The 25200-nt window shown below is 42.0% G+C and overlaps 1 protein-coding gene across 9 annotated transcripts in view; it reads right to left on the bottom strand.

The window, feature by feature from the left end:
- The window catches only part of SOX6 (SRY-box transcription factor 6), a 382490-nt gene extending 359899 nt beyond the window's left edge, over positions 1-22591 (bottom strand). For 3 of the 9 annotated variants that reach the window (XM_074585849.1, XM_074585858.1, XM_074585868.1), the window contains exon 1: positions 16532-16807. The gene's annotated coding sequence lies outside the window, so the exon portion shown is untranslated. Of the gene's footprint in view, positions 1-15950; positions 16175-16531; positions 16808-17784; positions 18360-22227 lie in introns of those variants that run through there. The other 6 variants (XM_074585857.1, XM_074585864.1, XM_074585859.1 and 3 more) reach the window with 5 other exon arrangements.
- Between the last annotated feature and the right edge of the window lie 2609 nt (positions 22592-25200).

The raw sequence follows: 25200 nt of genomic DNA, 5'->3' as shown, positions 1-25200 counted from the left end.
TTTCTCTCTTACAAAAATAAGCAAGTCTCAAAAATCACTATTACACTTTTGCTTGCCATTTAAATTGCTTTCTTACTATTTAAAATGTGTATCTTGATCCTCTTAAGTAATTAGGCAATCAGTAAAAAAAGAATTTGGCCTATTACAATTATTGTTCAAGGCTTATTTTATATATGCACTGCAGGGGCTGTACTGAACGCTTATTTTATAAGAGTCCTTTTCCTCCTGTTTCACACAACATTTTTCAGAAAATAAGCAGTTGCACAAAAATGTTAACATATGGCAGTATTTTTGGAACTGCTGTAGAAATTAAAGGCAATAAAAATTGCCTTGGACAAGAAAGGACAAATAGGCCAAACCAAATAATTATTCTTGCAGCTTTCTTTAACCACTAACTCCATTTTATATGCAGTTTCCGATGTCTCATATTAAATCTGATCATATATATTTAATTCCATTCTTAAAAATTTCAGTAGACAACTTCAGTGCTAACCTACAACTGCCCTGTCAGAAAATCTTTGATGTCACAGCATAATAGCTCCTGAAAGAACAGCACTAATACTTAATGTAACATGAAACCAGGGCCCTGCAGTGGGGCTGTCTGCTGTCAGGAACAAACAGTTTCACTGCTGTTCCCCAGAAGTGACAAGATTGAGAACTAACAGGGCAGCACCTCCTCAGCGCTAAAGGAGACCTGTGCACCAGAGTCACTGGCAAATCCGATTTCATCATTTTAAATACATCACCATTACTAAAAAAAAATAAAAAACAAAAAAACCCAAACCTAAATAAAAATGCCCAGCATTGCAGCCATAGTTCATCTGAGATGTTCTCTTCATCTCTTGTAAATACAACTGTTCTGATGTGAAGATGAATTATTCCTATGCTGCAAATGATGAAACAGGAATCTGTGTTTATGTGGAATTTCTTTAAATTTCATGCTTCTAAAGATACTTGTGTTGCCCAATGCATCCTAAATTCTTTTCCAGAATTTATTATCTTGCTTGCTACGACCTTTGGATCTCTTCTATTTTAGTTGAAATTTTAAGACTATAAGTATTGCTAGGTGGCCTTCAGCAGAAAGCATAAGATACCTTTCTCCATTGCTAATGCAGGTGATTACAGGCCCGCCTACGAACTTACTACCAGATTTTAACTAATGCAAACCACTGCATCCCACAGAAAGCACTGGACAGACCAGATTCTAAAATCTTACATTGCCCATGTTCTGAATGGCACCAAACAGTCACTTGGGCAGTGCCCCTGTCAGTGGAACTAAAGGCTCTCACAGGAGGTATAAGATACTTACAGAATCAGGCCCCATACGTCTCCACTTTGCACTCCATATTTTTACCTCTTTCGAAATATTTTTAAGATTCGCATGTAACATTGCTTTAGGTCAAAATATATTATTATACATGAGAGTACCAAGCTGCCATGGAAATCAGCTCCATTTCTGGATTTATTTTCTCTCTTGGAAAGCTGACTAGTCTATTTTATAAACTAGCAATAGCTGTATTTTTGAAGTTTATAAAACCTGCCCTCTGGCTAACTTGTAAACATAGGATATATTATCCTTTTGTTTGTAAAGCTTAATCCTACAACTGTCAAGCTGAATAAACCTTTAGAATAATAGTAAAAATACAAAAAAAAAACCAGTCATCATTAACAGAAAATTGAACTCAGATTGAGATAAAAATGTCAGTGGCACCATTTTTGATACAATTTTTGGGAATACACATAAGACTGCTAACATTTTTATCATTCAAATTTCTCAAAAGTATTCTTGGCCCATCTAATTTTAGAAGTCATGAAGTGATAAATGTTTTTTAAAAGTATCTATGTTTCACCATCCTCCTTCAATGAATCTCTGGTAGTTGGCAAAAAATAATTCTTTGTGTTTTAATCATGTAGGACCTTACTGACGCTGAATTGGAAATGAGATTCTTCTTGTGGGTTCGAAGCGCATATCGATACAGCAGCATTAAAAACTATCTATCTGCTCATATATTTGCAACTCTTAGCATTTGTTCCCAGAACATACCTAAATACAATACCCATGGTACAAACACTGAATTAGAGACATTCTTTACACCTTGTAGTCTAAGAAGATTACACAAGAGGAAAGAAGGGTACTGTGAGTAAAGTAATATGTTTTCAATCATGGTCTGTGTCAGTGTCAAAACAAAGATAATGCCAAATTCTCCTACCTCCCTGTTCAGTGCCCTAAGTACTGGCACCCACCACTGCATGAGAGGCTTATATCGTTCCTCCTCTTATGAATGCAACTAGAATTGTTTAAGAAGCCACTGCTAGAACTCACTGTCCCTCCACTTAGACATTACATGGTTTGAGCTGTGGTTTCAACTACCTCCCTTTGCCACACAGTGACATTACATTTGAAATGTTCACACAGTCATTTACTGCACCTCAGCTGAGAGGCAGGAAAAAGAGAGCTAAACGTATGATTTCTTCTGTCCCTCCAGCTAGACGTGCAACAACATGCCTGTCTACACTCTAATCTAGGCTATATATATACACTTTACCTCAGCTATTTTAAAGATGGAGCATAAAAAGAAAGACAAAAAGTCAAGATTTAAGCTAGCACTTCACTGTACGCCTATTCCATCTTGGTGGGGGCAAGCAAAAACTCTTACACAGACAATTAAATTCTCTTTCCTCACTGGTTTGAAAAGATCAAGGTTTGTTCCTGCTGAGGAGAAACTGCATCCATTACCTTTGCCTGAAACATCTAGGATTTTCACAAATTTCTTCTTTTTTTAATTCAGTTTGTTCAGTTGATCCTTTATGATGCTTGGTCATGAATTTAGAGAGAATAATGGACAAATAGGTAGGTAAAAAATAAAAAATATAACTGGGAATAATCATACAATAACAGAAAATTATTCTCTGGCTCCTGTAATTCTAACACCATTGAGGTAATGCCAAGATTATGCTTTGTAGCAGAACAGGTAAGAGGAAGAAAACAATTAGAACCATTACCTTACATGGCCAAGACATTTTGAGTGAAGACCAAATATCTGACAGAACTGTCTAGAGATCTCAGTTCAGATAAAGCCCACTGCTAATTATTGCCTGAAGAACACTCTCTCAGAATGAGAAAAAAAGCTGGTAGAAAGCAGAGAGAACTTGGAAACAGAAAAAGTCATTATAAACAAATATAACTTATTTTCAGAACTTGATATACTAATTGTAGACAGGCATTCTTAATTTCTGCAGACAAACAACATAGTTCTAAACAAGGGAAGAAATAAAAACTGGGTTAAACATTGGTCTCGATATAAAATCTTAGCAATTTCATATTAAACATAAATTGATTATAAAGAACATATTTATTTAGCATCAGCAATTATGTAAAATGAGCCATTCCCTCTAGAGATTATCCATAGCCTTCTAGACAAAACAAGCCCCAGAAGCTTTTAATCCTGACCATGTTGCAGGCTGACCATTAAACAAAGGAGCAGGTCAGTAAGGAAATTTGTAAGCCAAAAAAAGATATAAACCACCACTAGTGAATAAGGATTCAGTCCTCCAAAGTGCTAAGCATGTTGGCTCCAATCCAACAAAGTACTCAACTACATGCTGAATTTTAAGCATATACATAGTCTCATTCCCACTGAGATTATTCACAGGCTTTAAAACTCATCATGTACTTATATAGTCTGTTGAACTAGGACCAGAGCACTTGGTATCCCCCAGGACTTGAACCCTGAGTGTTATCAGCTGGACCTGAAAGAGCTCAAGCAAATTCATTTTCTACCTGCCTTAGACAGTAACTCTGAACTTCATTCTAAAGATGTGAACCATTCAGAGATTACGAGTTCAGATTACCCTTCTTCCACAACTACAAGTAGAAGAATGAGGGTTCAACAGCCATTCCTGTGGTCCACTGCAGCATTTTCTTTTGGTTTGGGTCAAAAAAGGAAAGATAAGAAAAGAAAAAAAAAAAAAAGGAAAGAAACAAAGAAAGAAACAAAAATTTTCTCTCCCCTGAGAAAAAAAAAACCACATGCTGCACAGTCCAGCTGTAAGAATCATCATTGCCTGAATTATTGGGAATAAATACCAACTATCCAATTGATCATTGCTGTTTGTTTTAATACAAAAATTGTGATAAGGGGCAAACTTCTCTTCATACATGTGATCACATTCATTGTGGCTCCAGTGCCAGAGGACAGGCAGCCTGTGGCTGTCAATGACTTCTGGCAAATGAGAATCTCTTACCCAGCGATCGCCTTTACCACAGCTCTGGAATTCACCACGAGGGGACTGACACTCAAGCATGACCTATGAAAACTGGTGTAACACTGAGCTTGCTTTCAGACAAGCAAAACAGCAGAAGAGCAAAATGCAAATAAATTAATTTCTCACATCAAACAAGTAATGGCTAATGTTAAGCAGCCTTTTATCTGTGTGCAAAAGGGGTTGTTTGTTTTATGTTCTGCCTTTTCTTTTTTTTTATTTCAGGGCCCTATTCATTGCAAAAAAAAAAAAAAAGAAAAAAGAAAAAAAAGATATACCAAATATTTTTAAATACAAGTAAAGGCATTTTATCAGAATCTGAATTTTATAAAAAGCTTAGTAAGATACTGACACATTAATCAAGCAAAAAGTTGCACAGAAAAACTTAAGGTGAATAGAAAAAGCACATGCACCTTCATGTCTGAAACAACATTTGAAACAAATTGTAAAAGACTATTTTGTGTAGTGGCTGCTGTGCATCATTTGGACAAGTATATTACACAGTCAGGGATGATGCTACTAACCCTGGACACTCTTAGGAGAGACGCCGAGGATATATGGATCCTTCACTGGAAGTTTCAGTGGCTCAGTGCCTCCTATGATAAAGCTTCAGATTTCTTGTATTTTTGGACTGTCTCCCTATTTCTTACCTCTACAACAAAACTAGCAGGCCAGCCTGCGTCTTAGTTATTTAACCATAGTGCAGTGGGCCCAGCCCAGCCTAACATGCACAGCTGGAAGACTGCAGGCCATGGTCTACTTCTCCTAAAAGAATTTTCTATCACAGGAAGTCAAAAAAACCCTCCCTCGTTAAAAGTACAAGAACTGCAGAACTTTCCAGAAAGCTGACAAGGTAGGAAAACTGTTTCCCTCTTACATAACACAATATTCCCAGTTCTGGAGGTTATGCATCCCAGTTATCAACAGCTGTTCAGTCATTACTCCCACTCTAAGCTCAATTAATATCCCATTTGATTGTGAGTGACAGAAATGCTCAATTTGATATCTCATCCTCAGTTTCCTGGGAAGTGGAAGAGCATAGGTGAAGAAGGAGAATAAAGTCATTAAGTATGCCTTGAAAGGCTGCATCCACTAATGCTGCTCTGCCCCCACACATCTTAGGCTTTTTCTGTCTCTCTGCTTCTCACCTTATCCTCTTTCTTCCTTTTCCCCCTTCTCGTTTCCTCTCATTCAAGTATTCTCCCTCCCTTCCCATCCACAGAAACTGACTACGTCAGGTTCTAAAGCGCCTGTTTCGTTTCTGCTTTGCTTTTAGCTAGTCTCAAACCTTCATCGCTAACAAGACCAAAAAGCTACCACTCCTCCATTCACAACTATTTTAAAGACATAAAATACAATTTCATTTCACGTTCAACATTCAGACCACAAACTGGTGTGCCAGTGTATTGGGTTTACTAATTTATACTGATAATTTAGAATATGTAAAGCCTTTCAACAATATTTGCTATCAGTCAGTTGTTAAAGGATCAGTAAAACACAAAAATCTTTAAGATTCATGCTAAGTATTCAGGGGCTGTTCACACAAATATTTATGTACACATACAAGACTTGCTAAAAAATACAAAAATGACCGAACTGATCCACTCATTCCTTCCCCGGAAGCCTACTTTTTCTCAGACAGCAGGGACAGATAACTTGCATCCCAAAGTATTTGTTGTGAACAACTTGATGAGCAACAGAAAAGGAATATGGAGTTCAGTCTTGAATACAGTAAGTACTAAAGGGGACTTTTTTGACCACTGCATGTTATCTTCTCAAAAAGACAGCATTACACCATCTATTTAGATAAGTTTTAATAATTTAAATGTATCAAGCTATTAGCAAATAGTGTCTGACTACAGATATGCATGTTCAACAGCAATAAGAGCATTACAGTTATTATTCAGTTCAACACATTCACTCTTCCCTCCCATCTTTGTCCTTTCATATCCCTTCCCCTCCTCTTCCTCTCCCTTTGATTTTTCATCCCTTCAAGAAGGCCCAATTCAGCACAGTGTGGCATCAGCAGAGACCAGCGACAGCCACTGTTCCAGCTACAACAGTGAGTGGATTTGAAAAAAAAAAATCAAGGGACAGCTTTAAAGTTTGGGAGAGCTGTTTAAATTGAATATGTAATAACTCTACTGAGGATTTGGACTTTAGCTACACTCAATAGGGGTGCTTCATTACCTGCTTGTGGGAATGCCACTTGTCTGTGATGAGGTCACAGCCTCCTGGCGATAAATTCCATATCTGCTGTTTAGCCCGGTCAGCTGAAAACAAACTAGCAGATGCCATGCTGATTTGCATCTAGTTGCTATCGATACTAAAGAGACAATATGTGAAAGACAGGAAGTATCATACGGGAGCCACGCTTAGACAGTGTGAGGGGAAACAAGCGTTCACCTTCATCTAATCATCCCATGCTGAATTACTGAAATAGAAAGTCTTCCACAAGAGGAATGCAGTAATCAAAAACAGTTTGGGGCTGGATTTGTCTCTTACTGGTTTAGTTGTTATCCTAGGCATTTCTGTGCCACTTTGACTGGGGGGGGGGGGGGGTGGAAGAATCCATCAGAAGTAGAATCAGCAACAGCTTATGCCTTGAAGTTTGTACTTCTATAAGAAATCACCCTTACATACAATTCAGCAAAACAATTTCCTCCTGTTCCTTTTGCTTTTGGTCATGTTATACAATATACTCACATCATGAAAAATTGAATTCAGCCTGTCCAAGCGAAAACTACATAAATTAGAAACTCCAGCTCATTCCTCAGTAATTACTCTTTAGGTTGCTCAACTACCTTCTCTCTCCTACTCACATTTTCTCTTTCCCTGAAAAGACTATGTCTAACACTCACAGCATTCAAAGCCTTTCGCTTTTACACCATCATCTTGACTTTGTGTCTGTAATTTGATCCCATTCCATTAGAGTGTTGTGCAATGGTGTTTTTGAGTCAACTGTTAGAGGACACACCCATTCACCCCATAAAATGCACGGCAGTATATCTGCACTAAAATACACTCTGGTGTATCTCCACTGCCATCGCTAATTAGAGTTTTTGTTACATTCTTAAAATAAACATTACATATTGAATCATTATTGTTTAGAGGCAACTGTGAAGATTAAAATAATAAGGAGACTTTTCACTGATACAGGAAAAAAAAGGAATCACAAGGAAAGGCTGTGTACACAAGCGAGGAAAGAAAAAACTTTTTTGGCTTTCACCAAAGGCTGAGGGAAGATCTGCAAAGCAGGGAACAAAGGCCCACTTAATTGCTTGAATACTGAGTAGACATGGTCCCTTGAAGTCTAGGTTGAATGTTGTGGGTGAGCATACAGACACACCTGAACTGACTCCACCGTGTCTATATGAGTTCGTATACGGAGGCAGCAAAGGGTGAAAAGTTAGAGGGATTGTTGCACCTAGTGGGGGCTACCTGAAACTTACCATCCCTCAGGAGCATCAGGCATGTGGTGCAGAAGCCCAAAGGCATGCTAACGCATAAGCTACCATATCCCCAACCTGTGCAAATCATTCTTGAAGAATAAAGGGAGCCTGTGATTTATTTACCTGCAGCAACAATATAGCTTCTAAGTAGAAAGGCTAACAGCATCTGCTCTTCAAGTCTAAGTAGCCAGATGCCAGAATAGCCAATATGAGCATGTTCTTCCACCTTAAGGCAGAAAAGTGACTTCCCACTCAGAACTTTAAACCTCAGCAGAACTTCTGCCATAGGAACATTCTTTTTTTCTCTGGCAGGTATGCTGACAAATTTGTAACTTGGGGTATTCTAACAGTGATCAAAATACATAAATAACACCAGTAAGAAGAGTACAAAAGATCTGTTGTACTATGGCTCAGCGTAAATGAAAATGTTTTATCTTACTCCTTTTTCTAGAACATTAGGTGGCAATACTTTCTGTCTTTATCTCTTCTATTTCACATTTTTCCATCTCACTACACTCCTCTAAACTTACTCCTCACAGCTCATCCCAACACCAGTTGACTACCTTCTAACACACAAAATCAAGACAAAAATCAGATCACATCTAACTTGTTTTGAAATAAATGAAAAGGTTCCGTCATTACTTTCAAAGAGAAATACCACAGGTACCATAATTTCTATGTGGAAAGAACAGGTAGTATAATGGGAACCAGAGCCTATGGAAGGCAACCAGAAAGCATGAAAGGCTTTCCCTAGAATTCATCTTTGACCTTTTGGGCAAGCAATGAAAATAGATATAGCCAGCAGAATGTAAGAACGTATGCATGTAACTACCATAACAAAAATACTACTAAAAAATATATTGAAACATGTCTACTTCTGTACATAAAAAATTTTCATGTGTCCATCTACATATACTTGCACTAAAGGTTGAATAAAGTACATTCTTACTGCAATGGCCTACATGAATTCCTCAGCAGAAGAAAAATATTAAAGGATATGGGGGAAGACAATCCACCCTCAGCAGATCAGGTGTGACTGAAAGAAAAAAAAGAAAATGTACAGACACAGCCTCCACCATTACAGGAAGGCAGCAGTCAGAATCCCCACGTGCTGCATGTACTATACCAGAAGTCCCACTGAAAGATTAGACATGGAGAGAGGGTTGATCTAATACGTCGTTTACATGAGATGAATTCCTGTAAATGTCATCCTAAAGCCATAAGCAACATCACGTAGACAAACCTGATTCCACCCTAACTGAAACCAAGTTATTTTCTACCGTGAATCCAGTGCAAGCAGAGCCTTCACATGCAACCCCTCTCCCAACACAATCACAGAAAGGTCTTTCCATTGAATCCAGAAGGAACTGCATCACGTCCTAAGGAATGCACTTGTGGCTAGAGTAAACTGGCACTCTTCCACTTAAGTAAATGGGAGTTACACTGGCTTGTGCCAGCTGAGAATCTGTCAAATATCAAATTATATTAAAATATTCCTCTGAAACAGCTCAATGTTCAAATACCATATATATTAAATCCTTCAAAATGTTCATTCTAATAATAATAAGGCATTCAGGCATACGGCACCCCTCTTATCCAGAAAACTCCCAAGATGGGATTCATTATCTAGTTCCACCTACTACTTCAATAGCTGGATTTGGTACTTCTGAGGTAAAATGCTGCGAGTGTCCTTAGCGCACTACTCTACTGCATTTAGGAAAGGAAGTGAGGATTAACTGAGCCACTTAAAACTATAAGAAGAATGTAGATGGGCAACTACATCCTATCTTAGCTGGAATTAGGCCATGACATTGAGGTTAACCCCCCTACTTGTGCAAAAATACCACGGGTTTTTACTAACCACAAATGGTCAGGAGCTCAGTTTAACAAGCCCATGCACAACAATAATACAGATGTAAAAAGCATGCAGAACAATCTCTGAAAGTGTGATATTCAAGCTCAAAGTACTCACGTATTCATACACCAATTGTAATGTAAAACTAGAAAAATGAAGCGAGATTGCAAGATTGCCGTAATACAATACTTTCACAGTACAAACATCTGTTTAAATATGAAGACTTCCTAAAAGCTTCATCTCAGTAGTTTTGGAGCATTAATGGATAGAGCCTCTGTAAAACGAGTATCTATGAGTAATGAGGAAATTTGCAGCGCTCGCTGCCTCCTCCGCACTGGGACACTGACCAATACAGTTTATGAAGTAAACAATTCAACAGCAGCCCTCCCGGAACAGCTCCTCACCAGGGCGATCTACTCAGGAATTAGTCACATTTATTCCAGAAAAGAGTATCCAGACAGGGAGTGCCCTGCAGTATTTTATGTCAATTTTCCCAGGTCAGCAGGTCCTTGGAGTAATGTATTATTTCTCCTTATGTTGTGTAGTAGTTGGAATTAGTAAATACATATTGTTTCATTACAAGAATTATGTTCCAGCACATGCATTTAATTTGCCATAAAGTATGGTATGTAAGAAATCACACCATCTACAATAAATCTAAAAAGATATTAGCATTTTTGTTTCTAATACAAGATATTTCGAGCGAGTAGTAAAATTTCAATGGTATATGGAAGGGGTCTTAGAGAAACACAAAAAAATATGACTATAAACAAGCCATCATTCTGGTAAGAGGAAATACAAACAACCAGAATAAAAATAGTTGATGCACAAAAGCCATAATGAGGGGGTTGCTCAAAAAATAACTTCTACTTTGAATGGTTTGGATGAAATACAAATTATCCACAGAAAAGTGTGGACTGGCATAAATGTTTGTACAAAATTATAAGTATATTTCTAGAAGTATGCAAGAGACAACCGCCTGCATGCTGCACAAGGTCCCAACAACGCTCTGCGTAAGTGCTAGTGCACAGAGTCCAAACCACTGCATTTTAATTACTATGCAGCCTCAGATATATTGCCTTTGATATGGAAATGTTCTTGTTCTCTCATCTTCACATACGGTCTCATGCACAGAAATCTTTATCTGATTCATAAAAAATAAACTAGAATCCAATCTCAACACCTGACCTCAGTGCTTAGAAGTTTTTTACTAAGCATGGTGTCACTATAAAAAGAATGGGTAATATTGGTGTAAAGTTAGATATTTGGAGCAATGATATGAAGGATTTGCAGTTAGGAATCAAATCAATACTGCACCTCTGAGGTTTTAGAGTTTCCTGTTGCCTTCTGTCAGTCTACCAGCGACTGGAGAAACAATTGACTGTACACCTTTCTATCTAGCTCAAGAAGAAAGGAAAAAATATTTAAATGACATCCTGTCTTACCGCCGATAGAAAAGATGTAACTTAGACACTTGCTATATGAAATAGGTTCTGAAATCTAATAAACCAGTAAACATCAAACTTGCCAGCTCTTTTTTTTTTTTAATTTGCACATAACATTTTTGTGCATATTTTAAAAAGGTATGCACAACAAAGTTCACAGAGGAAGACGCAAAATGTTTCACAAGCTTTACTTTATCAAACAGGTAAAATGAACATAAAGAATTCTTAAAATACAAACCTAGTACTTTTCTATATTGTAAATTAATATGATGCCTGTAAGAAGGCTAAAAAATTTCGCTTTGACGAAACTTACCAGTCATTCGGAAAAAATATTAAATATTCAGACCTAGATAATTCTCCTAGCTCTATAGAATTACATTCTCTTTTTATAAAGAATACGATCTGTGTAACCTCTCTATAGAAGATAATGACCCATCTGTAAATCATTTTGTTGCAGGTTATCTGTTTTTTATCACTTCTAGTACCTGTCTGTGCCTGATATGATACCCTTAAACACATTAACTTGATGGAATGTTTCGCCTGACTTCAAAAAAACGTCGACTGATAGATATTTATTCTCCACTATAAATGAATGACTCTGATTAACCTAGTTTACCAATATACCTAATTTTATATTACTCTTTCCAATTCACAAGGCTCAAGAAATATTTGATTAAACTAACTTCTGAGCAATGATTTTAAAACTTGGGATACTGTTTTCTTTCTTCTTAATTTAAGGAGACAGTAAACATAAAACTGATATGAGTATTTTAAAATATACAAGAAGAGGAAAGAAATGTCTATGTACTGATTCTTGTTTCTTTAAGAGAAAATCCATTTTTCAGGTTCCTGTTGTACTAATTGAAAGAGAATTATTTAAAACTTCACTGAATACTTGAATATACGATGGGTATGTGTAGCAGTTTCACCAGTGCCAAAGAACTCTAGACTTTCTGAAAGACAGTAAACTAAAAATTGGCAGAAAATCTCTTACAATGATGTCACAAATATTTGTTGTTGCCACAGAATAATGTTTTAAAAGAACACCTACTTCTGTGCTGAAAAGGCTTTGGGAACATGTAATTATCCAGTTTTATCACTGTAGAAATCGGCTGCTTTCCAACAAATACGTCTATCAGATCTCTCTCTCCTGCGCAGAACTACATCTAAATAAATATACACGTATTTCATATAGACATCACACTGGCCCAAGTACACAACCTTACTGATGACAGCATTATACCATATTTTGTTGTTTTCACAATATGATGTCATGGCCTGTAATGATACATTAATAGATACTGTGGGAGAATCGCATGTCTAAAAAATTCTGAATAGCTTGTATAAAATAAAAGGAAATTCAGTTTCTGTGTTATGGTAACAAGTCCCCTAAAGTTCCCATTCTTGCTGTTCTATCTAAGGAAAAAATAGAAAACGGTGTAAATAAAAATTACAGAAAAAGACACTGAAAGAGGTGCCTAGAAATCAGCTTACTAAGGCACAAACTTGAAAACTTGCACAAACGTGCACCTTTGTGTTTTGCTGCTACTTGACGAATAAGCTGTATGTGAACTACTGAATACCTCATAAAGCAGTACTTCTCTCACAGGTTCTGACATCATGCAGAAATGTTTCAAAGCTCTGTCTCTGTGATTTACTATATTAACTGAAATGTTTCAAAAATATGTCCTTGTATCACTTCAGCTGACATAGCTTATATATACACAAACAGCCCTATTTACATAACTTTTAAAACTTTAGTCATTACACACAACCTCTGCCAAACCAGACCACTGATCTTTAAAGTCACACTACAGAAAAAGAAATATACACCACCCCATTGTATGGGGTATAAAGAAAAGTGCATCACTGCTTCTCTTTCCTAAGTAATTTTTGTTCTGTGAAATAAATAAATAAATAAATTGACAGAAGCCTTTTAAATGGGATCTATACACTTTTAAGGGGAAAATCAAACCAACTGTAAAAGATTAATGGATATGCTTCCTGAAGTGATATCTCCCAAGGTGATTACAGTGTTTAGCAGATATAAGGTCATGACTAAAGAAACTTTCTAATGCCCACTGAGAAAAAACATATTTGGATTTGCCATTATCATGCAAAGCTCTGGCCTTTATTACCACAACATATTCCAAGGCCTCTAAGAACTGCAGACATACATGGATATTTTTGACTAAAAATACAATCAAAGATGCAAAAAACATGTCCAAAGGGATTTTTTTTCCCCCATTGAGCAAAAGAAGTTCAGCTGGAAGTGACCACTAACAGTTGTTGGCCACATATTAAAAACCACCGGCTAGGGAACAAGCACTGGCAGTTCCCACTTGTGAACAAAATCAAATTGACAAGTGAAGGCAACTAACTTTGGTCATCAAGTTATTATTTTCTACAAGTCAAGCACTAGTGGCCTTATGAAGGGAACTGATGGGCTCCACTTTGTTTCTCTTCTCACTTTCACCAGTGTGTAAATGTAGGAAGGAAAAAATGACGCAGAGATACCTAAGTTCAGCAGAGAATCAGCAATGTGCAGGGAGAGACAGCCATCTGTCTCACTCCCTTTATGCTACGTGTTGTACACATGGCACTCGTTTGCACCCTACGATCTAGCAGAAAAGGGAACTACGAGAGCTTTGAAGCAGCCCAGCAAAGTCTCCCAGCACTACTGAAGCAGAGTACTGAACTGCAAAGAAGAGAGAGAAAATAATGCATTTAGCAGAGGATGCGCGCCTGCAGACCAAAGGGCCTCTTACATTCTCATCGCTGAATGAATTAAAGTTCTAGGGGAGGAGGCCGGAGAAATCAGAGTGAGCGAAACAAAAAGTGTGACAGGAGAAAAGGAGCCAGGAACCGTAAATCCGGGGACAGCGCGGGGAGACGCCAGCAGCCCGACCCCGCGGCCCGGCGGCCCTGGGAGGCGCGGGGTCCCCCGGCGGCGGCAGCTCCTTCCCCGCGGGGCTCCGGCTGCCCCCGCCCGCCACGGGGCTGGGAGCCCTTCCGACAGTCCACACGGCTCCGCGGGGCGCGGAGGGCCAGCCCCACCACCACCACCCCCGCCGGGAGGGAGCTGCCGCTGGCACGCTGCGAGTGGCTGCGGGGGCCGGCCCGGTGGCCCCCGACCGCCCCAGCCGGCGACAGCGAGTGCGCCGCCGGGGCCCCGGGCCCCGCGCCCCCTCCCCCGGCCGCGGGAGTCCGTCGGCGGGCAGGGAAGCGGCCTGGAGAGCGGGGCTGGGAGCGGTGCCCAGGGCTCACCTTCCCCTCCCCCCGGAGAAGTGCGCTTCGGAATGGTTTTGCAGGCGAGGTTGGCCGGGCTGCGCTTGGTGCATTGATTCCAAGTGCAGTGCCTGGTTTGGTTTCCGTATATTCTTTGGCTTTTAATAGCTAGCTGAGGAAAAAAGAAAGCATTATTGTTTTCTTTCTTTCCTTCTCTCATTGCCTATTCTAAATTTGACTCCAAAGTTTAAGCAGTTGAATTGGCTAATTCTGAATACAGTCTATTGAGAGACCAGACACAGCAGTATATCCCTGTATAGCAATAGATACAATGTGCTGAATTGGCAGTCTAATTATAAATGTGGCATTTGGACCTCCTTTCAGACCCAGTGCCACCTTACCTTATGAGGGAACTTCAACTACAGCAACTGTTCAAAACAAAATGCCATTACAGGATCAGCTTCACCCAACACTGGAACCAGCCAGGGGATTGTTTTACAAACAGCCTTTCTCACTTAACACAAGAATGTATTATAAGGAAAAGTTATGGATAGCGCAGAGTCTGAAGAAAACGCGTATGTAGTTTCTGCCAGGTGTTGAGCTACTTCAAACTGCAGCATACTCCAAATGACCTCATTATTTTCTTTTAAATGTACTCACTATAAATAGATTATTTCTTAGTTTTACTAGAATGAGCTGCTAGGTACGCTTGCTGTTTATATTCTGAGTGTAGTGTGCATATAACGTTGTGAGCACGGAAACACGCAAAATATCCTGGCTCAAAACAAAAACCTGCAATAAGATCTTGCCAAAGAATCACGGTGTGCTGAAAAAAGTTTTTTTAAGCGTCTTTTCCAGGGAAATATTTGTATATAATGGCAGACTACATGCACATATCTCACATTCATTCTCATTATTTACTTTATGGTATAATGGCTTAATTAAATGAGTGGGCACAAGCACGTCAATAAAACAAGTCAAGTCAAGTCGAAGTCTCAAAACAGGTTTCAAAATTACTCCATTACACGAATACAGAAAGGGAAATTCGTTAATTTTTGGACTTGAAACCCTGTTTGGGAACTGGATAAAACTGTTCTTCTGCCTTCACGATCAGCACTGAAGCTGGAAATACCAAAAATGTTAAAATGAGGGCAAAAGAAAACAGCAGGAACAAAGTGCCGCTCGTGTGCCGAAGGCTATTTAAATTAGCTTAATAAACATATACCTTATCTACAAACAGCAGGCAAAGATATATTACTTTATCACAGAAAGTTTCACCGTCTATGTTTTTGGGAAACACCCCTAGGACAGAAGTAATCTGTCGTCCCCAGGCTCCCACCAGGCTGACTTTCCCTGCAGCCCCCCCACCCCCGCCACTCAGACACAACACTAATTGTCTTTTCACGTTGCCACTTTCACTCCTTCCCGTCCTTAAAAAAAAAAAAAAAAAAAAAAAAAGAAAAGAAACAAAACACCCAACACCACCGTGAAACGGCCCGCAGAAAGCAAAGACAGCAATCAAATCGATATGATCAGTGCCTCTGATTGACCTCAAGGCCCTGCTCTGCTAAAGCACACAGCCCCTGCTGCAAAGCGGGTTAACTGCTCGATGCTGCTCGACACGACTCGGAAAGGCAGCTGGGAAGCTCTCCCGGCAGAGGAGCGACTCTCTGGCAGCTCAATTATTAATGCACGCGTGGAAAGTACCTGCTCACATCACGCCTATATGTTCTCTCTCACGTATCTACACACGGCCGCGCTCACGCAGGGGCGACCCCGCCGCCGGTACACGCGTGCATGCATTACACGAGCGGGCTCGGCGGCAGCGCCGGTGCCCGCTCCTCCCCGGAGCAGGGCAAGCCGCAGAGGCACACTCATTAGCTCCCACTGATGATTCCTTTCAGGATCATGAATGGAACAATTGTCAAAAACTGCGGGAAAAAAAAACAAGCCCCGAGACTATTATATACAGACACAGCTTGTGTGCGCGCATGTGACATTTGCAGGCAACCCAGATTTGTTCATAAACTCTTCAGCATTATCCGAGATAAAACATTAAATTGCTTATACGGTTAAAGAGGCTTCTTATCCCCAATCAAAAAACAAACAGCTTCGAAGGTAGTGAAAGCCAGGAAAAGAACAAGCTCTCCACCAGACACACCTTGCCTTACTCGTATCCTACAGCACCGTCTGTAAACAGCTGCGCTAGCTTTTGCAACTGCCACTATTTTATTTTAAAAGAATAGTAGTAATAATAATAGTAAATGAAATACTTCCTGAAAACTTACTTTGCATTTAGTTTAGGCACTAGTCTTTTTTTCAGCTCGCAAAGGAAGCCGTTTTGTCCAGGTTAGGTATTGTCTACTTATGGATCAGCCTCTGGCTAAGGGTTTATTTTAATTTATGGCTTATGCATTCTTTTAAGGTCGATTTGCATGACCTCCGGCAAAGAGCTAAGGCAGCAAGAAATCCCAAGTCGAACGTTGCCACAAAGCGGCACACATCTCCCCTTCCCCGGGTGTAAACAGAGCTCTCTGATGATGGACTGCTTTCTTCCCCCCTCCCTGTGTATCACAAATTAGGGTGCGATATCAATTTTAAAGTTTTCAGTATAACTTTATCCAAACCCTCTGCTTGGAGAGATAAGGCGCCGCCACAGAACTGCAAATCCTCGGGACAGTGCCCCGGTGTGGCCAAAACCGACATTACCACCTCCACTCCAGTAGCTTTGTATTATTCCATGCTCCGAGGATAGCACTCATTTGTGGCGAACTTCAAAGCAGTTACCCACCTCAAACTTAACGGAGAATTTAAAAGCACCACTAAACTCCCTTCGTCTTTCTCCATCCCGTGTCTTTTGGGGTTATCCGTGAAGAGAAACCCACGCGAGCACTTCGGAGTAATGACAGCAGCGCTCTGCTCTCAAAGATTTATTTCGGATTTTATTTTTCCTCTCTCTCTCTCTCTCTCTCCCTCTCGTGTTAGTTCCTTACGTACAGTATCTTCCCAGCACCATGTGTTCGCCTGCCGTGGGTGATCTTAAAATACAACGCTGATCTGTCACTACATTTTAAAATAAACTCTACACGGGAAGGATGAGAAAGTGTTGTGATTTGAAGGTACTGGGGTCCCTTAACATCTCGGAAACCTCGGGATTCAAACAGCCCCGGAAACTCGCATGGGGACGAGACTATAACTACTTTTCTCTACGAAGAAAAAAAAAAAAAAAACAAACCAACACAACACAACACCCTCGTGGTATAAAAGTAAATAATCGTGCATGGGGAGGCAGGGGGAAGGGGTGAATTCAGCAATGTTAAAAGCTAAACAACAGATCTACCTCCGGACGCTGCTGCTTCACTCAATTGCAACTAACAACCCATTAAAGACAGCGCAGGGGGAACCGGATTCTCTCCTGCAAAGCGACATAAATCCAGCGAAAACCCATTAAACCACCACCACCACCACCAAGCCACGCAGCACTACACACCACAGCAAACAACAGGTATACAACACAATAGGGCTTTTTTTTCCTGGTTACCTCCTCGGGATCCAGTGTGGCACAAAGCACTGGGAGAGCCTCCTTTTTTTTTTTTTTTGCAACGCGCTTCGGTAATTTTCATTAAAAAAAAAAAAAAAAAAAAAAAAGAGGGAAGGAGGTGAAAGGGGAGAGAGAAAGAGGAATAAATAGGTGGTAATTCAGTAAAATAAAATAAATGAACTAGAGTCTGCTGGTGTTTCTCCGGGCCATGGATGTGCAGGATCCCGATCGTTAGAAGTTTGCGGATGGGTTGCCTGGAGATTTGGTTACAATCAGGTTCATTATTATTATTTTTTTTTCCCTCCTGAAACAAGTGAAGGCGATGGTTACTGCTGTCAATCTTGGCAATCAATGTGAGCGGCCATGTCGTAAGTATTCAAAGCATTTCCCGTCGTGCAACATCAGAAAGTGAGTGGCCAGGGCATTGATCTGAGGAAGGCAAAAGGAGGCAGGGCTCCCCCGCCCAGACAGCACAGGCAAGATGAGACAACACAGAGAGAGAGAGGGAGAGGGGAAGAGAGAGAGAGAGGGAGACTGAGAGCGAGCGAGCGGGGAAAGCAACAACTGCGGAGAAAGTGAGCACAAAACAGAAAGTGAAATCACCCCAGGCTGCCAGCCGCATCCCCGAGAAGCTATCACCACTCACATTGCTATTAGACAAATGAAACCTTAAACCTCTCTCCTCTAATGACCACTGATTGCCCGGAGTGGTGAGGAAAGGTACTAGAAAGTTACCGGGGAGGGGGTGCGAGGGCGGGGAGCCGAGGGCGGGCGGGGGCCGGAAAAGGAGGAGGGGGAGCGGGGGGGGGGGTCCCGGGAGAGCCGGTTCGCGGGGCCGGGGCTGCGCGGGGGGAGCGGCGTGTCACACGCCGGCCCTCCCCCGCCCGGCACGGCGCTTCCCGGGGAGTGCGTGGGGAGGCACACGCCAAAAAAGTCCTACCGGGCTCCCGCTCGCAAATCAAAAAAAAAAAAAAGAAGTCAAGGAGGGAGAGGAAAAAAAAAAAAAGCGGGAGAGAGACGATCTGCAGGACATGGGAAGGACTGGTGGGGAAGCGGGGACGAGAAAGAAAGCACTCAGCAAGCGCTTACTGACAGTTGATAAATGGGGCTCTGAGGAGCCCGATCCCACAGCCCGGTCGGGGTAAAAACCAGATGAAACGTAAAGTATGAATTACACTGGAGAGGGGAGTCCGGCTACAGGGACCCGGGGGAGAGGAAGGGGAGAGGAGGAAGGAGAAGGCACTCAGAGTCCACAAACTGTTTAGTGATGCGTTCAACAGAAAGGTAAAACGTGAGCACAGTTAAAAGGGAGAGACAGGTACGACCGGAGAAGAAAAAACTGATTTAGGACGGAGTCGAGCTGAAGTTGGGATTCTCGTGGCGACGACGAGAGATTTTAGCAGCGACAATATATAAATATCTCTCTTTCTGCCTACCAAAAAGCAACAGATAGGGACTCGACTATCAGCTTGAATACCAATTTAGGAACTCACGCTCCCTTGGAAGTGCTAATTGGGGGGGGAGGGAAATCTGGGAGAAAGAAGGGAAAACTATAAGGAACCGAGGAGAAAAATCAACCAGTGGCACAGAGTGCTGCAAAACCCAAGAAAGTCTCTCTGCTGTATTTTTACATGCCGAAGGTAAACATAAAAGAGTCTTTCAAACTGTCAGGGGCCCGCAGATCAGGTGGGCAAACAGCGCTGCAAAGCTAACGTCTCCCTCTTTTGATATTATTCACACCTAGGCTAAACTGTTGTTAAGATGGGAGTGCGGAAAGCAACCTCAAGCCCACAAAATGAGAGAGAGAGAGAGAAGTTGTTGATTCATCTCTGTATTTTTGGCACTTTCTCCCCATTTTCCAGAAGGCGCCTGGAACAGTTAGTAACAGAGAAACTTTTTAATTTTAAAATAGCTTCATAACTTATAGAGGCCAAAAAGACGAGGAGAAAGCCTGATTTCGCTTTCCTCCTCTCTCAAGTAGAAATTTGCGGAATAGGTTAGATCCAGAAGCATATTCAGCCCCACTGCGAATGAACCTTGCTTCATAAGGACGTGATGAAAATTGAGCATTAACGTGATGGCACAGGACTCATCTGATCTGGCTCTATTTCATTTTGTTAACAAGCTGTAAAACTCAACACACTATTAGCGTCGTGCACGTTGCATCCTATACCTTGCTATCCGAGGTACTATCGTCCCTCTCGAGTCGAGTCCAGGGAAAATGAGTTTTAAGTCAGAACCTCTTGGAATAGCGGACCTATTTTATACAGTATTTTTGGCAATTCCACTACGATAAAAGGAGCAATCAAGTCCTACTCGGCAAGCAGCAAACACCTTGAAACAGAACTTTAAAATTATCTAGTAAAGCTTTATTACCAAATTAGCTGGCTGCGGGCATAGTAGCTAATTTCCATGCATTCTTTCAATTTTAAGAAAAGATACTGAAAAACTGAAACTCGGAGACAGGGGGTAAATTGTAAGATTGTAAATACTGAGTTTGTATTCACCTGCGCTCAGCTAATTCAAAGTATTCACCTTGCTGCAGTTATCTGGGCTGTGGATTTAATATCAGGAAATAGCTGCCTTTCCAGACATTGCTATGTCCTTTTTAGTCTTAAATTATATGAATGATTGGTCACTAACACTTTCCTTGTAACACATTTAAACCTGCTGCAAATAAAGGAAACACCTTGACTTTTTGCATAACTAGTAGCTTTGGCGCGCTAAAATGAGCTCTGTAAGAAACGAGATGTAATCAGAATACAGGGACGAACTATCCTGCCCGAGTTTGCAACCCCATCAGTTTGTTACTGGAAGTTTGTGGGGTTTTTTCTTTCAAGAAACAAACAGGAAAAAAAACACAAACCACCACTCCTCAAATGTAGCGTCCTCCTTATTAAGTACAAGCCGGTAATGGGACAAGAGATAATTAAGGCATCAGATAAATCTAACCGCCCACCTAGCTCCAAATCGGGGGAGCATCTCGCTGCACTCCCGAAAATCCTTTGCGGAGAATGACACTCGGCTGGGGCAGGACACCGCAGAGATGCGTCCACATTCCCAGGCGGAGCGCAAGTAATACTCTCCAGCTTGTTGCTTCCCCTGTGTGATCAATTAAGTTACAGATGCAACGCACAGTGCCAGGGAGCTACAACTTCTCCGCGGTAGAAAAAGAGGACTCCTTGGGCATTGTATGCAAATGTGCAAGTATGTGCGCTGCACAGGAATAATTGTGGTTCCCTCTTTGTTTGCATAAGTGAACACCCGCCGTGTAGATACGTATACACGTGCCGAGAAACAAGAAAACGCTTTTACTTTTAGCGTTGCCATACGTTTAGAGACCGCGTTTTAAATTGCTCCCCTCGCTTTTGCTTCATTAAGGCTAAAACCAGGCAGAGCAGGGCAGGCAGCGCAGGCAGATGTTGAGGAGGGATGCTGAACTGCTGTGGGTCCTTGCGGAGGGAAGGGATCGGAGGCGCTCAGTTCACGTCGGGGCACTTACCTGTTCACAGCTGGCATTGCATTTTGCGCCGTCTCCCTCATTAAATACGTTAAAGTAAGGCAATATTCAACAAGCGAAGCAACCTGTCTATGTGTTGTTTTACATACCGCATCTTTAACATGATGAGCAAACCTACAACTCTTGTAGAGTTGGTGGAACAGCCTCAGAAGTTTTGATTCAAAGGGCAAGAAATTCTACCTTAAAAGTCACTCACCCAATTCTAAACTCCTCTCCCCAATTAATGCCGGACAATTAACAGACACATTTATAAATTCCCTCTGCTGAACCTCTCCGACAATGAAGACTTTTTATAGGCTTGTTAAAGATGTTCAGAGAAACTTTTGCAAAATAATCAACAGCATCTGAGAGAAAGCTAAAGGAAAAGAAGTTAAAGCCTGATCATATGATTGGGAGAAAGTTTTGTTAGACTAGATAGAAGCATATTATGGCACGTTTCTTCATAAGCAAACCCATCATCTGATACGAGTTCCCCTAGAAAAAGAACCTCTGGCGATCTCCTCAAAATTTAGGGGACGTTTGCATCTTATAACGCCCAAAGCTAAAGATCTGACTGAAAACAAAAACTCTGAATTCCTTACAGCGTCATCTGCCAACACAATGTATTGTCCTGGCGGAAAGAGGATCAAGCGGATTTTAATTTCATTTGAAACTGTGCATCATCTTGATAGTGAAGCAAAAAGCCGCAGCAACAGTCTCCCCACTCCACCCCCCCGGTCCAAAAAAAAAAAGGGGGGGGGGGAAGTGGAAAAACCATATAAAGTTTTACAAAGAAAATAACAGCAAGTTTGACATGAAAACCCCTTCCTGTCTCGGAAAGTTCATTTTAAAGGTCCCCTCTGTAAATCTAAAGTGCAAACACCAGGCTAAGGTAGTGAGTGGCTGGAATTTGCATGCTGATAAGAGAAGGCTGTTGTACTTACAGTGACAGAGGGCAGGCTGCGGAAGAAAAGCTGTTTGTGTTAGCCTGAGAGTCACCCAGGGCTGCAATGAGAGGAGAAGAGAGGAGTGGGAGTGCCAAGCTGGATACACCTTCACCGCATCTCATCACATCTGCCAGCCTCTCTCTCCCTCTCTCTTTCATTTCCACATTCCCTTTGTTCCTGAAAAAAAAAATCTACACGTCACATCAGTCCCCAGATGCAGTCTACACCAAAGAAAAAAAATGAATAATTCAATCAAACTGTGCATAGTCTCTAAGGCAATAAATCTATTGCACTTAAAGAAACGAAGGGTAATTACCGCTATAGAATTAGAATAAGGCCAGAGCGCGCAGGGATCCCAGGGTCTGTAAACTCCACGGTCAAATAAAGTTTCATTTATTTAATCCTTTGACAACCCCAATGTAAACTAAAGGGGAGGATCGGAACTTATTCCGGTTGGGTTTGAAAATGCTTGGAGTGAATGTTATAAAAGGAGAGCGCCCGTGATCTGTAACAAACACAATGCAAGGAAGTAGAAGTGTTTCGCTGCATCACCTCCAGGGTCCGTTCCCCCCTCCCTAATGAAGAGCAGACCACGCTCCCACTTCCACCGGCTTCTGCTGCTCTCTGCAAGTGCAACGGGAATCGCTGGCAGCCAGCAGCCGCCTTACCTGCTCCTAGATTGCCAATAAAGCCTGACAAAAACTCAGGGTAACCGGCAATTTTGTTCCACGCTCTGGCGGAGAGAAGCCATGGGGAATTTGCGCCGGCACGGATTGACTCGAAACGCTGCCCCTGACTTCTGGATTTGTGCTGGGCTGAGTTTGGGGACTGCCTGCCGGGGGGCGGGGGGAGCACGCTGGGGAGCGGATCCCAGCTGGGCAGTCGGCGGCAGCGCTGCCGGAGCCCTGCGACAGACCGGCCGAGGTAGGATGGAGGAGAGCCACACTTTTCCCTCTCCTACCTCTAACGTTGCTCTCTCGGCTCGGAGGTAAGATGACTCTATATTGTGTTTATTCTCTCCGGGTAACTCAGGTCCCAGGGGCATGCTTCTGTATTAACATGAGGGCGGCGGCTCAGGGCTGTGTCTCAGATCGTTATACTCAAATCAAACTGGAGTTTAACGTCGGCATCTGCCGCTTTACACTTTCAATCACGTTCTTTGTAAACTTCTCCTGGGGAGGCTGGGGGAGGAGAGAGACAAGGAGGGGAAAAAAACAACCCCAGGTGAGACCTCGCTGATCAGACTCTCGCTCTTGTTCAGCCGGCCTTTGTGCGGCTGGGAAGATTAAAACATCTTCCACTGACGTAAAGCATCGCGCATCTTCTATACTTGAACCGCTTTAATAGACAGTTTTGATTTATCCAAAACATTAACGGAACTGTTATTCTAATAAAGGTAAACTAGAAAACACACTTGCCTCCCCGCTCACTTGGGCTTTGTTTATGTGCTTAAAACGCCACCGTGAGGCGAGTGCAAATAAAGCAGCGAGAGCAGCCGCCTGCCAAGGAGCTCTCGGATTAACACTTCGCAAAGCAAAACAAACAGCGTTAGCGGCAGCGCGAAAGTCATCGAAGAACCCGCTGCCGGCGGGCGCGGGGTCGGTGGCTCCGCCGCGGGAGCGCCGCCCGGCCGCCTCCCCCCGCCCCGGCGGGCTCCGAGCGAGCACACGCACACTCCCGCTCGAGGGAAGGGCGGGCAGCACTTAAGGCGAATTTAGGGAGATGGGAATACACAAAGAAAAAAAGCCAACGACAGTGTTTTCCTTAACCCGAGTCCCTCTTCTTCCTCCGCCTTTCCCGCAAGCGCTGAGCGCACCCTGCCCTTCCCCCAGCGGGACTCGGGGGGGTGAAGAAGGCGCACCCCGGCCCCTCTCCTCCCGCCGGCACCGGCTCCGCAAAACGCCTCCGACCGCTCTGCCCGAGGGCAGTTTCCTCTGGCAGCGTGTGCCAGGGAGCACTTCTGACTCCTCTGCCCATCTTCTTTCCTCCTCCTTCCCCGGCCAAAATCAGGCCAGCTACACAGCCCAGGATTTTCCTTCTCAAGTCTTTTAGGTGATTTCAAGTCAAAGGCTGGGTTTATAGATTATAATCTACACTCGATTTATTTTTTTTTAATGGAAGGGGAATGCAAAAAAAGAAAAAAAGACAGGCTGTTATGACCCAGTAACAGTACCTGGGGTGACACTGTTAAAAGTTGTGGGCAAGACTCTGCACGGTGAGTTTCTTAGGCACTCTCCAGGCGCAAGAAAGCTATAGGAGTGGATCAGCTTTAGGAGAATGATCCTGTTATATAGGGGCACAATGCATCACAATAAGTGTATATCATCATAAATGCAGCTCTCAGCCCTACTCCCACGAAAAGCCTTAAACCAGGAAGGGGTCCTCTCGTGGGACTTTTAGCTGCTGGTGGGATTGATGCTCTCCCCCAGCCACCGGAAAGCATTCGTCACATCAGGGCATCCTGGCACCCAGAAAAGCACTAAACTTCACCGGCAAAGTTGAAGTCACCAAACTCTTGGCTACAAGTTGCACTGGCAGCTCTGCAAATGAATCATGAGAATGCTAGTAACAAGCTTAAAAAAAAAAAAAAAAAAAAGGCAATTACATTCAGCTGTGATTGGAAATCACAGTAAGACTGAATACCTGATACTTTGCAGGTAGAGAGTAAAAAAGAAAAACAGTAGCGTGACTATGGAGGGTGCAAGCATTTCCACTGAAATGCTGCTCTTATTCTGGGTATTTCACCTAACAGCTGGATTTGCCTACTTGTCATTTTAATAATTTTTCTACTCCCATCTCTTAATAGGATGACCATAAAACACAGTTAACATATAAAAAAAAGCAGTTCAAGATTAACAATTATTTTAAATGTACTTTTTCAGAAGCCACTAAAAGCCAAGCAAGAAACGCTTACAGCAATCATCACTGTCATACTATGCAATCTCTTCCTTAAGCATACACCTGTGTGGT

This window comes from Larus michahellis, chromosome 4 (assembly GCF_964199755.1).
Source record: "Larus michahellis chromosome 4, bLarMic1.1, whole genome shotgun sequence".
Taxonomy (NCBI): domain Eukaryota; kingdom Metazoa; phylum Chordata; class Aves; order Charadriiformes; family Laridae; genus Larus; species Larus michahellis.
This window is presented reverse-complemented; position numbering and strand designations above follow the sequence as displayed.